General features: G+C 36.1%; 1 protein-coding gene across 5 annotated transcripts in view; it reads left to right on the plus strand.

Annotated features, from left to right (window-relative positions):
* FGF14 (fibroblast growth factor 14) overlaps positions 1–15460 on the plus strand; it is a 394964-nt gene that overhangs the window by 279494 nt on the left and 100010 nt on the right. The gene's annotated exons all lie outside the window — the stretch shown is intronic.

Consider the following 15460-nt stretch of genomic DNA (forward strand, 5'->3'; position numbering starts at 1 on the left):
GTAAGGACACACTATAAATAGTAATGGATTTCTTCTGCTAGTAGTTCCTTTTCATTATCTTATCAATTTTCTGAGATCATGACTGTGCCAAGAGGTAGAAATAATTGTAAAATTGCACATGATACTTCAGGTTTTTTCAATAGAAAACTATTTCTGGAGCTAAAAAATTGAGAGATTGATCCCTATATTGCTGATACAGGTAGTCTGAAGAAAAGAAAACCTCTTTTGCTTCTAGCAAGTGTTTTTGAACTTAGGTTCTGTATGTTTTAAGGATTTAGAAATTATATGTTCCTCCTAAGGTACTCATTAGAAAGTTATTGATAGTGAAAAATATACATCAGCATCATCACCATCATCAGTTCTCACTACCAAGCAAGTATTTTTTTCATCTGAATACCTTTATCACAAACTCCAAACAGAGTCTGGTGCATATATTATTTAAATATTTTTCACAAAAATGAAAAAATGAAGACTGTATTCTTAACTTCCTTATTACTATAGTTTTGGCTTGCTTAAAACAACAGTCTGAATTCTGAGAAGGTTTTATTTTTACTTACCCTTTGTTTTTCCCCCTGAAGATGGTCTTGTGCAGAGATTAGTGTATGGCTGAACTCTTCCAGGCATTAGATTGATAAACCTCACTTCATTATTGCTTCCAATTATATTTTAGTTTTCTGACAAAGCAGAAATAGCTGGCATTCTAGTTAATTCCAGCTCTAAAGGTCAGATGTCCCCAAATTGTCAATTTGGGTACAACTAAGAAATACAACATTTTAGGATTTTAGCACTTTAGCACTTCTGTAGTTGTAAATTCATTTATTAAATTCTGTTTTCTAAGTAGTTTATATGAGCTAAACAACTGCTATGTTGTGATGTTACTACCCTAAAACCTGATATTTTGATTTAATATACACGATTTTGGAAATCTTTGTAAAATTTATATGTACTGCTCTGTATAAAAATTATTCTATTTTAATTTCTATGTAAAGTAAGCAAAGAAAATTGTGCATGCAAATAAATCAAAATGAGTGGATGGCTCAGATTTATATAAATTATGACACTAATGGCTGCTAATTAGTAGCATTCAGGTATGAATAGTCATTTGTATCTCATGGTTGTGATGACAATGACTGGATCAAAGCAATAGCCATCTCAGGGCTGCTTATCATAGTCAGTCAATCAATCAATCATCACCCTGTTTACCAGTGGTTTATGTTGCTAACATAATAGTTGAAATGAACTGGTGCCATATGCAAACATTTCTGTTGAGTTATTGGGATAGGTTTTTAAGTCATTGGATATCAGTGAGCAGGTTGTATTCAAAGTTTGTATTGGATAAACAGTCAACAATTCAGGATCTGATTTACTAAAACTCTCAACTTTCAGAGTTCAAATAATAGCAGCTAAAAAAATGGTTTAAGCAGCCTGAGTGACAAATGTATGAGGGACATAGTGAATCTCATCTTAAAAAATGTTTATGCTTAGAGGTTCTTAACTATAATTTTGTCAGCTTGTTACCAACTTCACACAATATAGTTATTTTTGTTTTCATAGTTGGCATTTGTTTTAAATACAGGGAGGGATGTAAGGAAAATCAGCCTATTTTCTACTCTTTGCTAACAAGTGTTCAGATATAAGTAGTGTAAGTGTTGAGTATAAGTAGCTGTGGGGAATGCATTGGTGGTAAATTGCTGATGATATTTTTCCAAAATCATTCACTGCAAATTTTGGCTAAACTTTCAGAAATTTCAATCATGTTAAGGTGTGGAAAGGATAAGTTGCATGCATCTGAACAATCTGACTAGAGATTTTAGTACTTTTAGCTTAAACAGTGTTGTAAAGACAGTGTAATTTTTAGTTTTTTTGATTGTTTCTGTTCTGGTATAAGTGTCCATCCAGGACATAATAGGAGTTGTTTGAAGCAGTATCTTTGGATTTAATATACTTTGAATATTAGTAGTATGTTTAACTTCAGAAGTTTAGTTCCTAATTAGAGTAGAGAAGTCAGCTACATTTGGAGCCTAAAGCAGCAAAAAGGTTTTGTTTCTTTTTAGGTATATTTGTTGCCTTCAATTGTATCAAGGATGACCCCAACTACAAAAAATAAGACATGATGTAGAAACAGTCTTTAATTATTTGCTACTTACTTTTATTCTGCTTTATTTATATTTTGATTGTGTAATAGCTTATATATATAAAGGGATTTTTTCCAATTTATTTCCAGATAGATGTGTGCAATTACATAGGAACAATTTGAGTGTTTGCTGTTTATTTTCCGGAGCCGTTCAGATGTGATACCAGAGGACTAATGGCGCAACTCATATCCTGAGTCCAATAGATTGTGGCATACTGAGTTTTTTTTAGGGATATGTCATAGCTGTGTAGGAGGCGAAAAAATGTTTCTTCACTTCTGCCATAGTATCAGCAATGTCTCACACAGTGGCTTTAATATGTTGACAGCTCGGTGAGTCCTGACTCTCCGTCCATTTGGTTATCAGGTTGAATTTTTACCCCTGAGAAGGCTTTTATCTTTCTTTTTTTTTTTTTTTTTTTGGTAGTTAACATGAAAATTACGCAATTTTGGACTCTACTCTCTACTGTCATGGAAAAACAGTGTCTTTAGTTGACAGCTGTTGAAATACCAGTGTTATTATTATTGTATCCCTTGTTGAGAATATTTTCATGATGAACTGGACTTTGGTCTTTCTGTACACTGGATGCATTGGATTTTCTAAATTTTGAGTGTGTGGCTAGTTACAGTTATTCTTCACTCTTTGTAGGAAGGCACTGTATCAATGTTTTAAAAACAATTGTGAGGTAGTTCATCAGTGAGCTAATTCTGAATAGTGTTAGTTCATCTGTCTATATACTTCTATCTAATCTCCCATTTAAGGGGAAAATGAGGAAACTGAATAGATTTTCTTAACTGAGGTCATTCAGACTTTGTATTTGGAGCAAGATATACATTTTCCTATTTACATTTCAGCAGAGGAAAGAGAAATATGATTTTTTGTAGCTCTGGAAACCCTTTGCCACCACTTTTGCCCATAAACTTCAGCAGAAATGCTTTTCAAAGGAAACAGGATTGTTTTCCAATAATCCCAACATGCAGTTGTGCAGTCCTGCCATTCAGAATCACAGGGATTAATGTTGCCATCCTTCTTCATTGTGAATATAAGGCTGAAATAAGGCCAGCCATGAGGCTGTTGCTCAGTCATTACAGTAAGATCAACCAGCACTGAATCTCACCTCTTGCTCTAATGGGAACAGTGAAACAGATATCATAGTGCTTATGTGCCACTTGGGTAACTATGTGTCTGCAAATTAAATTAGAAAAAAACAGTAGAAGGGAAGAAATTCTTTTGACTATCCTAGCAACAAAATGCAACTGTAGATACATAACACATGTAGATCAGTTATAATATTAAATGTTAAGGTTATTCTGGGTATTTATGTGACTGCTGAGGACTGGGACTCTTCAGGACAAGAATATGACTCTCTAATGTAGACAAGGTCATAGTTATCCTTATCTGTGCTGTGATAAAGCTTAGACCATGGAAGGCATGATGGCTTAGGCCTGCACCTTGAGATTGCTCAAAACCCAAAAATAGAGAGAGCAGTTGTGGTTTGTAGTCTGCTCCCTAAACAGTTCTTAACAGAAGGACACAGCAATGCATTGAAAATTGCTCTGGCTCCTTAAAAGCTTCAGCTTGAAAATCAGACTAGTAGTAATACCAACAACTTGTTAAACAAAGCTGTGCAGAAAATGACTGTACTGTCATCTGGGAAAACAAACGACATTTAGGTTTGTGCAGCTTTTCACTGTGAAGCATGTTGTATTTTCTATTTTGTAAGAACAGCATTTCCAGCCAAAGCCTGTTCTGACAGACACATCCTGACTTACCATATTGATAAGACACCTGATTACCCAAGGAGGGGGATGGACTGGGGGGAAACTCAAACAAATGAGTTATACGTATCTTGTTTGTTCCATCTAAAAAACTGTGGTGGGTACACTAGATTTATTCAAAGAGTACTGTTACATGAATTATTCAGTCTTTAACTTTTGTGTCATTGATTCTGTAATGCCTCATATCTGCCAAGATCCTTCAGTTTCATACATTAAAACACAGCCAAGTAGAGTAACAGTTGGTTTGTGACAACCAACTACCTGACAGCAATTATGTAATTTCAATCAGCAGAGCAGAGTTTAGAGCAAAGTCATGCTGTACTATGGGTGAACTTCAGGCCTATCCCTGTATCGTCGCTGTATTTCACTGAGCTTATTTTCCTTAAAGCTTTCTAATACTAAAAGAGGTAGATAGTTGGAATTAGTTTCAATTCTGTAAAGGTAAAATAAAACATAACCAGTTAGTTCTGGGACTGCAAGTTTGGAACCTGCTGATGACCACAACCAACTTTTGTACTGATTTTGATAAACAAAAACAGAGATTTTGATTCCATTTCGCTAATTTCTGAGTTTTTCATTTTAGTACATGAAGCTGAAGAACTTGTTCCTCATTTTGAGTTCTCCACTAGAACTAGTAAGCAAGACTGACCAGACAACAAGCCCATGAGAAGTAGTCCCACAGAAGATACATAAATCAAAAATACATCTACCTTTATTTCCTGTCCACTTTGAGTATAAGGAAAGATACACCTGTGAATTTGTTAAATTGCTGTGGCCTATTGGTAATGAATGTTGGAAGATTTCATTTGAGTGGGAACTTTAAAAAAAATAAAAAATCGTCCCCCCCAACAAATTCTGCAATAAGGATCAAACTATTATTTGTCTCATAAAGAATCTGAATTAATTTAAAATATAACCAAAATTGTTCTGTTAGCATAAGTTTTACTGGATGCCTACTAAAATGAGTCACATTTGGCATCCAGACAAGTTTTGGTACGTGGCATTGGTCTTCTAGCTTACATTCATAGAGGAGTTGCACTATCAAATGTAAGCAAACTTTCCAGACTTCAGATATTGAAGCACGTCAATGTATTACATTTAACATCAAGAAGGTTAGAAGGTTCCAATTGTCATTCTAAGGAAGTAGAGATAAGTAGGGTACCTGGTTTAGCAAACTGACTTAGCAGTATGATTTAAGAAATTAGCTTCATTTATCTAGGCTTTAATTTTAGCGGCTGAACATAAGCTTTGTGGGGGTTTGCGCTTTCACATAACAACAAAGTAGTGATGACAGCGGTAAGTCACCTGTGCTAGAGAGGGTGGAAGGTGAACGTGTGTGTGTGCACTAATTTTGAGATTGTTGCTGTAGTCTATACTGTTGTAGCATTAATGAAACTCTGCCTTAATGAATAAGAGATCTGCATAATTTATTTTGTGACTTGTTCAAGTGATCTTCTGTTGTGCTGTGTTCGCTCGCATTATTCTTTGTTTTTTATGCTTGTAACTATAATTGTTTTGTGTGCTTTTTAAAAAAAAAAGTGAAGCAGTTCTTTAGGACTGTATATCATCAACTGGGAAAGGAGAAAAGAATTAACCAAATATTTTATGGTGAGCAAATGAAGTGAAATTGTCACATGTGATCCTTCTTCCTAGGCAGATGAACTACTTTTTTTTTTTTCTGACCTTCTGGTAGAGATTGTTGGACTGATATTTTGATTTTGCCTGAAACAGTTTTCCCGGTCTGTCAGGACTGGCCAAATGCCAAGCTTCCATCAAACCAGGATATTTTTGTTAAAATTTATGCTCAAAAAGTGTCTTACAGCTGGAGAATTTTATTTTTCTTTCTTAAACTCCAGGGTATAACAAGCAGTTCTGTGGGTCGAGCACTTTCCTACCATGTGGACCTTTCAAGTCTTGAGTTCCTACTTGCTTTGATGCAGGCAAAAAGCCTTTAACCTGATTCTACATTGTTTGCCAGGCTGCTAGTTATTCCTGTGTGAGTAATCCTGGTAATGTTTTTCCCTTCTTTTAAATTTTTCTTTAAGAAACCTTTGTTCTGGGCTTTATCCTGAAAAAGTGTTTCACAATGGGAACATGATTTTCTGCTTAATTTTGTCTAGAAAGCTTTTTCAAAATACATTATTGTAGTCAGATAGGAGGTGACAGATATTTATCACCAATTCCAGGACATTATCAGAGAGGGTTTGGTGATGTGGAGTGATGGTAGTTGTAAGATAGTTACAGAGGCGGAGGTTCATTCTTCGTTGATGAGGTGAAAAGATGTTTACTCCAGAGCACAGGGAAATCTGTGTTTCATCATCTGGTTTTGAATATTTGCTAGGCAGATCATCAAAGCAAAAAAGAATCACTTCAATGTCTTAGAAGCATTTATCTGTTAAACAAAGATATAAACTTTATCGTTTTGAGGTTGGCTTTATCCATTTTCCCACATCCACATGCTAATTTTAGACATCAGTTGACTAGTTTAATACCTGTGCCACCTGTACACTGTTGTTACCTGTACACTTTGATTGGGAGGTAGATCTTTATGCAATATGCTTTTTGCTGTTGAAGGATCTCAGACTTGTTTCTTCAAGGGAAAAAGACAGATAACAAGTAGGACAGGGAAGTAATTTATATTCTGGAATGCTGTGGGTGAGTGTCACAAAGGCAGAGGTCTGTTCCCCTTCAGCTGTGGGAAGTTTTAACTATTACCATGTGTTTCTGTAGACTTCTGACTTTAAGGTAGTCATTTTAAGTTCTTTGGAGAGAAACAGAGTTACTGAGCACATTTTCTTGTTGTCACTAATAGGAAATAATTTCCTGTTAAGTCCAGTTTTTAAAAAGTTCTGCCTTCAGGATGGCATTTCAAAGGATTTTGGTACTGGCTGGGATCATATGACTCACAACATTTCTCAGAGAAGTTTCATTGTAATCATCTGTTACATCATTGATCATTTGTTGTGATCATTTACCATTGAATCAAACTGCTTTTCTGGGATATTTTGATTCTGCTGAAGTTTCATTAAAAACAAAGTACATTTTCCAACAAATGAATAAGTGTCCCATGAAGATACTCTAGACCCTTGGGATGAGATTTACCTGACTGTATGAAAAGTCTTGCTATGCAGATACTCAGCTTTAAATAGAGATTGCCCAGAGAAGTTGTGGATGCCCCATCCCTAGAAGTGTCCAAGGTCAGGCTGGATGGGGCTTTGAGCAACCTGGTCTAGTGGAAGATGTCCCTGCCCATGACAGGGGAGGTTAAAACAGATGATCTTTAAGGTCCTTTCTAACCCAAGCCATTCTATGATTCAATGAAATGTCTCTAAAAAAAGTCTTAGAGCTAATTCTAGTTTACAAATACTGCCATTAAAATTCTTTGTGACTTTTCAAAGGAGGTAAATTCCACTAAGAAATTATTTATTCTGAATAATACATATCTGGTAGTTAACATGAATTGACCAAAATATGATTTTAAAACCAGATTATTTTATTTGGAATTGTTTGGAAACTGTCAACAAGGATTTCTTTTTTTTTCCCCCTTCCAGTTGCATTCATCAGTAGATGACATTCTGCTACACAGATAGGAGGCTTCTAATAAGTGATGTCTATTTGCACTGACATTTTTTATTTTATTAACAGTGGCAAGACTTTTTCCCTTCACTTCACCCACTTAAAATCCCTCTATTAAAATCCTTCCATTTGCCCCAGCAATGGGATTAATACTGTCTTACAGAAACAAATATACTCAATTAATGTATAACTCAGGACCTCTGACATGCTAGTAAATAGCAATTTCTTCTATCCAGTTATTAATTGTATCTTTTTCAGTCATATTAAGTCCTTTTGTATAGCCTAGCAGGGGCATCTACATCCAGGATTAGGATGCAGCAAACCACATTTTTACTGCTGCTTTGGACAAACCATCCATCCTCATAGTGCTTCTATTACTCTGTCTAAAGTGAGGGTGATGCTGATCTCTTGTGTTTATGTTCAGCCTGGAAATCTTCGGGCAGCAGGGTCTTTTTACTATGACTTTACAATATGAGGCCAGTGCTTATGCTCCTCCAGAAACAATGCCCCAGTGCTCTGGACCAGCTTAGTCGCCTTCAAAGTTGAGACTGACCCACATTCCTCTCCTGACTGAGACCTCTTTGCTTTGCCCATAGGGTCATTCCACCTTCTTCACACTGCTAGAGTCCCAGTGTAACATATTCACTAGAGTCTACAGTGCTGTAATCAATAGGACACATAAAAAATTTTGTAGATACTATAGGTTTTTTTAACTGAAATATGATGGAAGCACCTTGTCATTGCTTTGAACTTAAACGGTAACTTCAATTAATAACTGTATAGCTTTTAAAGTATGTATTTCAAAATATTCAAAACTAACCATGTTATAAAATTAAAAAATGCAAAGTAGAAATACAGAGGCAACTTGTGATGCAGTTTTGGGCAGAAATTAAAAACTAGCTTTGGTTTGCTTTGCCTTAGAGCTGGACATCTGGAGATTTCAGAAGGCAACCAGGGAAATTAAATGGAAGACACTTGTCCTCTCTCAATGCATGACACTTTCCCCATGAGAGAGTATGCTCTCATGAGAATTTGAATCTGATAGTAATACTCTACTTTCTTGGTGTCTCTGTGTTTCCAAATAGGGCATATCTCTATGACAAGTTATTTAGATTTTGGGTCCTTTCACACACATCAGAACTAGGCTGGAACCAGAAGCCTCAGAATCGATCCCATTAGCTCAGGTAGAAAGGATTTATGTGCCTCTACTTTAGATAGGTTATTTGGTAGGACAAGACTATGTTTAAAGGTACTTTTCTTTGCAAAATTCTTGATTCTAAATGTAGAACTCAAAGCAACAAAAGAGACTTCACAGACGTTAGTTTAACCATGTTGCTCCTTGTAATGGAAAGGTGTGAACCTGGAAGCAGTCTGAAGTAAGCCTTTTCAGATAGACATTTCAGAATTTTGAAATTTTATTCCTAGTTTTGAAACATGTCTTTATTTCAATTTGTCAGTTTAATTTTAAAATTATAAAATTGCATTTCTATTTGAAATTAAATATTTACTCTGACTAAATTAAGTATTTTCATATGTCAGAATTTAAACATTGAGTCATTGATAATTTTGTTTATTTGGGTGTGACCAGGCGTTTTTTCAGCTGCCATTGCTCAATTTGGCCTATTAGAGTAGAATGGAAAAGCTTTTAATCCATTAAGTTTTGCTTTTCTTCTCAAGGTTTCCTTTTCTTTCGGTAAACTACAAAAAAAATTATGTTTATCTTTGTTCTAAAAACAAAGGTCAGCCATCCTACTTCCAGGCAGTTGCTGATGCTATAGAGATTCAGATCCAAGTCCTTTTTCAGTTGCAAACATCCTGGGTGATACCATAGTTGCTTTATTCACATCATGCAACTTCAGACTTTGGTCTTCAGCATTGGGTACCCTTTCAGAGCGGAAGTCAGGGTGCTCATCTTAGAAACTTCAAGTCATACAGCATAAATAATTTCTCAGCTATGTGTCAGTCCTTCTCAGTAAGGTCAAAAACTGGAAGAGGGGAAAATTAGGTTAGATGTATGGTTCTTTAATGTGAGGATGGTGAAGCACTATCAGGTGGGAACAGGCTGCCCAGAGAAGCTGTGGATGGCCCATCCCTGGAAGCAGTCTGAATGGGGCTTTGAGCAACCTGGTCTAGTGGAAGGTGTCCCTGTCCATGGTAGGGGGTTTGAAATGAGATGATCTTTAAGGTCCATTCCAACCCAAACCATTCTGTGATTCTAGGGTGGGATGCCACTACTTCTTTACTTATGGTTGCAACAAGGAAGCCCTTGCTGAAAACCCCCATGTTGCTTTGCAATAGAGTGTCAAGGGCTGTTGACAACCTTAAGAAGAGGTTGGCCCATCATCTTCAGGCCTTGTACTGAAAGCAAAGTTGTTGCTGACCATTGCTTAGTGTAATGTCTTGCACTTACCTTGCTGTCTTGTGAGGTTCCCGAGAAACAGCTGAAGTGACACTTTGATTGTAAAGCAGCAGATTCCTGTTTTTTTCCAAAAATCCACAGTGAAAAATATGGTGGGTGGGGTTTGTAGCAGCACACAGTTGTGGTAGTGCATTAGTCAGGGTGATGTCAGCTTTTACCTTCTCTTTCCCCTTTTCCTCCTCTTCCTTCTCAGGTGAACCCACACTGCATGCAGCTAAATGTAATTTCTTAGAAGTGTCAAGTGTCACCCACTTCATGAGGCTGCTGCCATAGATTTTAGTGAAGAATCTAATAAAGCATAATCAAGGCCAATCCTCTCTGTGTATAGACAAGGGAGTTTAGCTTTTGTGTCAAATCTGAGCAAGATTTATGTCAGAGACCTCTGTTGTAGGGTGTAGAAACAGAGAACTTTATCAAAGGCCTCTGAAAAATACGCAGGACTTCTGCTACATTGTGAGCTTTGTTAAAAAGGAAGTAGATTATTTTCGAATAGCTTTCTAAATTAGAAGTGTCCCTGTTGTTTGTTTATTTCTTTGTCCCGACTGCACATAGGGGCCAGAGAAGCTTCAATTTATGTCCTGATAAAAAGTACAAGCGTTAGGTGTACAGCTATGTTATGTTGCTTTTGAAGTGTATGCAAATCTGCACTGGAGATGTGTTATGACACTAAGGTACACAACATTTCACCTGCACTATTACAAGTTTAAAACATGCTAGTTGAACTTTTATGTTCTGTAAAGTGGTTTTCAGGACAAATTTCAAATTGAAGGGGGGAATGGAAATCCCAGTGTGAGAAAAATCAGCAGCTGATAGTTGAGGATGCTAAGCCAGCTAATTTAAATTTAAAATGCAACCCATATGGTTACATTTTTGTAGTACAGGTAGGTCTCTTAACACAATATAAGAGAATAAGTCACTGTCTGGGTCTGGCCAGAATTCCAGTCCAACCAGAATAGCCTGACAGGGTCTGGAGTTGAGTCCTGGGGTGGAAAGACTTATCCAAAGGGTTAAGAGCATCAGTGTCTCCAGAGTGGGAACAGATCTGAAGAGCACATAGATGTTTGGGTCAGATGTTTTGGGTGGATAAGTAAGCTATCTTGGGTGCAGTTAATTCAGGGCATTTTTGGACTGCCCTTCAGAATGAGCTCCCTGTTTCTCCCCACTGCTTCTCAAAGGAGTTAAAGATCATTAGCTTAGGGGAAAATATCCATACCTGGTTAGAGGAATGGCACGTGATATATCACTGGAAGATACCAATGGCAGGTCTGGAATTTGCCTCATTTAGTACCTTCACACACATAATTGGGGGTATCTTTAATAAATTAAGAGATGATGCCAGACTTGACAAGGAATGATGAGGCTGTTAACTCTTTTAGCCAAGCAGTGAAGGGAGGAACTGTCACTGTGGAAATGTTGTGGCTCAGCAACCTTCAGGAATATGTTTTGTTTTGGTGGGGTTTTTTTTTCAGTTTTGTATTACATAATTTGAGAGAAAATGCGCATTTGGAACTGCCATGGTTCTTCAGTCTGACTCACTGCTCTGCAAAATGAGTGCGATGGCTGGATGGCTGATGAAGTTGATGGTGGCTTTGGCTCTATGTTCTGATATGCCTCTGTGTAAACAACCAGACATTACAGACTACACTGTATTTCTGGTAGCTACAAGGTGGAGTTTTCATCTTCTGTTAAGTTCTGTTAGCCTGAAGACAATCTAAGTGTTTCTATAAATTTGTAACGAAGGACGTATGTGACTGATGGCATATTTGTTTTATTTAAGCTTAAAATATGTTTTGTTATTAAAGTTAAGACATGATTGGGCAACAGGGAAGAGGGTTGTCTTCTTATGTCCGCTTGAAAGCTGAGCATTGTTGGAGATGCACAACTGGGAAACAATACTAGAATGAGAGTACAGCAGGTACGGAATGAAAGACAAGATGTGAGAAACAGGGGAAGAAAGACCTGTAACCTGAACAGGTTAAAAAAGTACAGGTGGTAGATGTATAGCCAGTTCTCCATGCTGAGAAAGTTGGACTTCAGACAAAGCAGGATGAAAAAAAACAGATCATGAACTCACTGCATAAATATACTAGATAGTATGGGAGATTCCTTATAAAGATCTTATTTCTTTCTATTTTATTTCACTTTCAGGTTATATATTTAAAAGCTATTTGTTCTGGTCTGTGTTCTAATAAAATTTAGATTTAGAGATTGAAAGCTACCTTGGTGTTTTTGAGATATTTTTTGGGCAGGTCATCATCAAAGCACAAACCAACTTTGAGCTCCTCCAAAACCTGGTAGACATTTTCAGTCTTGTAAGACTTTTTGGAATACTGTCATTATTTTGGAGGTGGAGAGTAGGTTTAGTTAATAGTGGCAGTGAGAGGCTGCTGACTGTCTCCACTATATCATGAAAAGACTCGGAACTGGAAGATTTACTTATTCCTTATTAGTGAATAATCAAGTTAACCCAAACTGATTTTGCTCATTTTCTCATAGATGCTATGAGTGTAGTTCTGCTTAGTTTCTGGTTTGTAGCTAAATATCTGAACCAAATAGTTTTTCTAAGACAGTCAGAATAATCTAAATGGGATAAATGGTTCAATTTTGTTTGGGTTTTTTTGTGGTTTGTTTTTTTGTTTTGTTTTTGTTTGTTTTTCCCTCTTGGAGCATTAGTTGGCATGAAAGGAGTCTGGCACTTATAACCATTTTTTTCTTGCTAGAGTCAGTCTTGAAGTAAGAACAGTTCCAGAGAAGCAAGATTGTTTGTGCTGAAGTCCGTCAAATGGTTTTAGTTGAGTGACTGCCTGTCACAGTTTCCTGTGATTGTTCTGTATCAGTGTCAGATTCTACTGATGTCCTTAAAGCCCAGATCCTGAGGTCATGTAACTTTGTAAGAGTTTGTTTTCTTTCTGTATACTCCAAGTTTTCTTGGATAGCAGAGGTGGGGTGAAGACAATAAACCTTTGAGGGTGTGGCCCAAGTTAAAAAATAAGCAGAGAGGAGCTTCTGTAAAGAGACACAGCTTTGTTATACCAAAGATAGAAGAAATTACTCTCTTATTCTGAATCAGAAATGGCTCAGACTGTATTTTTCAAGCTCACGGGATTAGTTTCTTGTCTCACTATTTGAAAATCAGTTTTCCAAGCTGCTGCTCTTAAGATTTCTGAACTGTGTTTAATATGACATTATAAAGCCTTGCAGTCTGTAGGCTGAACAGAACTCATCTTCCTCACAGAGAGAATTTCCCATTTCCCATTGGGAAAATGGGATCTCAGTAAGCCAAAGCAGCCATGCATTACTTCTCTTTCTATCTCCCCATCTCATTGTATTCTCGCAAATAAAATGTACAAGCACTTGTACATAGGAAAAGGTCTGCTATTTCTTCCCTGCTTAAAGAGCACTCCCAGGTAACACTTAGTTACACTGTAAACAGGAAAGAACAACTTAATATTTAGTATGACTGACTACTTTCTGGTTCAAGTAGTTCCTACTAATATGTTTCACATAACTCATGACATTTCTTTGGTATCTATTTTTTAAATAAATAAAAAGCTGTAGATCCTCAATCATAATTTTTAGTGATACTACCTTCCTTTCACTTCTTTTGCTGTAAGTGGTTTTGAAGATTAAAGTGAAAATAGCAACCCTTTGTGAAAGAGGAATGTAATGTTGTTTAAAATGTTAAAAAATATTAATGATACTGTATGTATAATGATATTATATTTAACATATATTTATGTATTTAATATATATTTTATATATATATTATATAGAATTTTTTTTAATCTTCCATATGAATTAATGACAGCACATTTATGCTTTCCTACAAAATGAAGTATTTTTCTAATTATATAAGGTACTCATACTAACAGCATAAACTTAAGCTTGTCTGATGGAACTTCTGCAATCTCACTTTATACAAAAACAATAATATTGCTAACTAATAAATAAATATGGAACTATATTTATTTCCCTTTCACAATGGGATTATCCATTTCTCAATTTCCCTTTAGAGTCCTGTATCTCCAGTAATCTTGCTTGTTCATGAAGAGAACTGAGATGTAATTTGAACTTAACAGATCTCATTTTCTGTGATTTCTTGTCTTTGTAAACAAATATGTTCAGACAGTGTTGGTGAATGACATGGTTTGACAATAAAGATTTATCTTAAACCACAAGGATTAAATAATAATATATAAAAATATATAATTTTCAACTAAGGAAAATTTTTACTTTTCTATTTTTTTAAAGGTTGGAAAGGAGTTTATTGATCCAAATTTTTCACAGTAGATGTTTTCCTGTCAGATATAACAATAAAAGGAAATCCCTTTTTTTTCTACATCACTGATCACTAAATTGAAATGTAATTATTTTATCAACGTCTTTAATTCCTTTTGTGTGATTTTATTTTTTTTTAATATGAAACAGGTTTATTTGTCTTTTGTTACTGTCTGATGGTTTTATCGTATTATTAATCAGAAGTTTGCATTGCACTAAATGGTTAGCACTGATGAAAAAGAACAATTCCTGTTTCTTTTGACTTTCTGATTTATGTGTTTAAAGCTGCACGAATCTCAGTTCAATTTACTTAACTCAAGAAACTGTCATGTAAAAATGACAGTTTGTGATTTTTTGCAATTTTATAAAATGTAGTAATGTATATGTTTATGGTGGTGGCAGTAAGAAATGAGACTGCAACATTAGGAGATATTTGGAATCTGCTGCATCTGAAACGAGGAAAACTTTATATGTTGTTCAGTATCAAAGAAAACTGAATCTTTGCTCTGAAATGTGTCTCTGACATACCACATGAGAACAAATCTTATGGAAAGCAGCTGAGTGAGCGGGGGAGTTTAGCCTGGAGAAAAGGAAGCTCAGGGGAGACCTAATGCTCTCTACAACTACATGGAAGGAGGTGGAAGACAGGTGGGTATTGGTCTCTTCTCACAGGCAATAAGTGACAGGTTAAGAGGAAATGGCCTCAAGTTGTGCCATGGACGGCTTAAATTAGATATTAGGAAAAATTTCTTCATGGTAAGGGTTTTCAAGCGCTGAAACTGGCTGCCCAGGGAGGTGGTGGAGTCACTATACCTGCAGGTATTTAACGAGGTGTAGATGTGTTGCTAAGGAAGTGGTGGACTTGGCAGTGCTGGGTTAATGGTTGGACTTAATCATCTTAAAGATCTTTCCATACTATATAGATTCTATGATTCTATATACTACATTTCCTGATTATCACTTCCTAACTGGGATAAATCTCCCTTGTACCGGTTCATTGTCAGTGCAATTTCTGTTTGCCTCCCCTTTTGAGACTAGTCAGCAACTTAAAATTTCTTGAAAGTAATGTGAATGGCTTCTTTCAGTATTTTGGCAAGAAAGTAGAAGTAAATTTAATACACCATGTTCTTGAAAAGCATATTTCAGAAGGAATGGGTTTGCATATCTAAGCAGAGGGAATATACCCCTTCATTTTGTAGACTTTTATATATTCTGGCAAGAATTAAATGAAGTTAATCACAAATTAAGGACTCCTGCTACTTGGTATTATGGAAGCT

The sequence above is a fragment of the Corapipo altera genome, unplaced genomic scaffold (genome assembly GCF_003945725.1).
Source record: "Corapipo altera isolate COAL_440 unplaced genomic scaffold, ASM394572v1 0, whole genome shotgun sequence".
NCBI classification, from domain to species: Eukaryota; Metazoa; Chordata; class Aves; order Passeriformes; family Pipridae; genus Corapipo; species Corapipo altera.